General features: G+C 41.4%; 1 non-coding gene across 1 annotated transcript; it reads left to right on the top strand.

Moving 5' to 3' along the window:
* Positions 1-2,698: 2,698 nt before the first annotated feature.
* Positions 2,699-2,805, top strand: LOC114391338. The gene has a single exon (XR_003662129.1). It is a non-coding gene; the product is annotated as a small nucleolar RNA R71 (small nucleolar RNA).
* Positions 2,806-3,576: the final 771 nt, after the last annotated feature.

Here is a 3,576-nt window from a genome sequence, read left to right as displayed (position 1 = left end):
ATGCACCGCTGGAAGGTACCAGGGGCATTGCACAGGCCGAAAGGCATCCTCTTGTAGGCAAAAGTGCCGAAGGGGCAGGTGAATGTGCTCTTTTCCTGATCCTCAAGAGCAATAGTAATTTGCATATAACCAGAAAAAGCATCAAGGAAACAGTAGTGAGATTTACCTGCCAGGCGTTCAAGCATCTGGTCAATGAATGGCAGGGGAAAATGGTCCTTTTTGGTAACCTGGTTCAGCCTCCTATAGTCAACGTAGACTCTCCAACTGTTCTGCACCTGAGTAGGAATCAGCTCCTCCTTCTCATTTTTTATCACTGTGAGGCCGGTCTTCTTCGGGACTACTTGGACGGGACTCAACCATTGGTTGTCGGAGATAGGATAAATGATTCCAGCTTGCAAAAGCTTGGTTATCTCCTTCTTCACTACATCAAGAATCACCGGGTTAAGTCTTCTCTGTGGCTGTCTTACTAGTTTAGCTCCATCCTCTAAATTTATTCGATGCATACATGTGGATGGGCTAATACCAGGAATGTCCGCCAGGGTCCAACCTATAGCCTTCTTATGCTTCTTGAGAACAGACAACAACTTCTCCTCTTTCTCATCAGCAAGGGAGGCAGATATAATCACTGGAAAACTTTTGCTATCATCCAAGTAAGCGTATTTTAAATTTGATGGCAGAGGCTTCAATTCTGGTGTGGCCGGCTGGATAGTGGTAGAAGGAGATGGTTTTTCAGCCTGTACCTCATAAAGAAAGTCAGAGGTAGGTGTACTTCCAGAAACATGGTTAGTCCTATCTGACTCTATAAAATCAATCTCGAGAGGTAAAACACCACCACCAGACATGCAATCAATATCAATTTCAGATTCACTCACAGCATCAAATTCAGACATATGATCAAGTACAATTTCAGACTCAATGCATGAAGAGTGAGAGGCATGCAGATTAGAATAAAGACCAGTCATGTATTCATCAACAACATGGTCAATTATTTCAGCACGAAATACATAAAGATCTTCAGATGGGTATTTCATAGCATCCAAAATATTAAAATGAAGAGTTATATCACCAAACTCCATGGATAGTGTGCCTGCATATACATCTATCTTAGTTCTAGCAGTTTTCATAAAGGGTCTACCTAGAATGATAGGAACTGATCCTTGAGAAAATCCATCCTCCATATTCAAAATATAAAAATCAACAGGGAAAATCAGTTCACCAACTCTAACTAAGACATCTTTTATGAAACGAACAGGATAGGCAACACTTCTATTAGCTAAATGAATTACCACATCAGTTGACTGTAAGGGACCTAGAGATAGAGAATTAAAAATAGACAGAGGCATAACACTAACAGAAGCTCCTAAATCTAGCATGACATTATCAAACTTACTATTCCCTATAATACAAGGTATGCTGAATGTACCTGGATCTTCACATTTTTTAGGAATTTGGGGGACAGATTTACCAATCAATGCGGAGACATTTCTGCCCATGCTAATTCGTTCACTTCCTTTAAGCTTCCGCTTATTAGTGCACAGCTCCTTCAAGAATTTAGCATATCTTGGAATTTGCTTTATTGCACCAGCAGAGGTATGTTTACCTCTACTTTTCTAAATGTTTCCAAGATCTCTTTCTCTGCCTCTTCCATTTTTTTGTTGGAAACTGCTCTTGGAGGGAATGGAAGAGGAGGGATGTGTTGCTTCTCCAAATCAGAATTACCAGTGGAAGATTCACCTCCACAGAAATTGTTAGGTAAATTTTTGTCATCACCTTTTTCTGGAGTAGAGTGAAGTTTGGCAGGTTCATTTGCAGATGAGAAAGGTGCTACGGGTTGAGGTCCTTGGCACCGCTTTCCCGACCTCAATGAAATGGCACTGACATTTTTGGGATTTTGGACAGCTTGAGAAGGTAGCTTGTCAGAATTCTGGGACTGTTGTTGATTTAATTATGTAGCTAATTGTCCCATCTGATTAGTTAAGCTCTGAATGGAGGCTCTAGTCTCTTGTTGAAACTGCATGTTTTGCATAGTCATTTGCCTCACAAGTTCTTCGAGGGAAGGTTGCAGAGGAGCGTCAACTGTTTGCTGTTTCTGGGGTTGTTGCTATTGTTGGATTGGTGGAGGAATGTACGGTCTGCTTGGGCCAGTAGCTGTTGTTGTTGTTGAGGGCTAGACCATCTGAGATTAGGGTGATTCCTCCATCCAGGGTTGTATCTGTTGCTGGAGAGGTCATAATTGTTGTGCTGTGGTTGATTTTGCTGCTGAGGTTGAGGAGGTCTATTGTAAATGTTTGCAGCATAAGCTTCAGGCTACTCAATTGCTCCAGGTTGTTGCAAGGAAGGGCAGAGGTCTGTATGGTGGTCAGCAGAGGAGCATAAACCACAGACTCTTGCGACTGGTACAAATTTCTGATTCAAGGCCAGCTGGGTTACCAAGTTAACCAATGCATCTAGTTTGCCTTCAAGCTTCTTAGTTTCAGATGATGCAGATGAGTTTGTAGCTACCTCATGCGCTCCTCTAATGACTATTGCATCATTTTTGGCGCTAAACTGATGGGAGTTGGAAGCCATCTTCTCAATCAAGTTTTTGGCTTCAGCAGGAGTCATGTCTCCAAGGGCTCCACCACTGGCAGCATCTATCATACTTTTCTCGATATTACTGAGTCCTTTATAAAAATATTGGAGAAGAAGCTGCTCCGGAATCTGATGGTGAGGGCAACTGGCACATAGTTTTTTAAATCTCTCCCAGTATTCATATAGGCTCTCTCCACTGAGTTGTCTAATACCTGAGATATCCTTCTTGATGGTCGTGGTCCTGGAAGCAGGGAAAATTTTTTCTAAGAATACTCTCTTAAGGTCATCCCATCTCGTGATGGACCTTGGAGCTAGGTAATACAGCCAGTCCTTTGCCACTCCCTCTAAAGAATGAGGAAAAGCCTTCATAAATATGTGATCCTCTTGGACATCTAGGGGTTTCATGGTGGAGCAGACAATATGAAATACTTTCAGATGTTTGTGCGGGTCTTCACTTGCAAGGCCATGAAACTTTGGAAGCAAATGGATCAGTCCAGTTTTAAGAACATATGGGACATCCTCATCAGGGTATTGGATGCACAAGCTTTCGTAGGTGAAATCAGGTGTAGCCATTTCCCTTAGAGTCCTCTCATGGGGTGGAGGTTGTGCCATGTTCTCAGAATGTTCAAAATTAGAATGCTCAAAATTGTAATGCTCAAAATCAGGATGTTCAAAATCACCAATAACAGAATGCACAGATTCACCAGTATTGGAATGCTCAGGATGATCAAAAGGTATAAAATGATGCCTAACTAATCTATGAAATGTCCTATCTATCTCAGGATCAAAGGGTTATAAGTCAGATGGATTGCCTCTAGTCATACACTACATTCAGCATGCACAACTAGTTGCCTTGTCATGTAAATGAAGGTGTAAGTTTGAAATACAGCTACCCTCAAATCATATCTAAATGACTTGAAATTTTGTGGGCAACCTTATAAAATGATGAGAAGATAGCACATAAAATTTCAAACAAAAATTCAAAGTCTAACTATGGAAGCTAAA

This window comes from Glycine soja, chromosome 16 (assembly GCF_004193775.1).
Source record: "Glycine soja cultivar W05 chromosome 16, ASM419377v2, whole genome shotgun sequence".
Lineage (NCBI taxonomy): Eukaryota > Viridiplantae > Streptophyta > Magnoliopsida > Fabales > Fabaceae > Glycine > Glycine soja.
The sequence above is the reverse complement of the archived record's forward strand: the minus strand, read 5'-3'. Positions and strand labels throughout refer to the sequence as shown.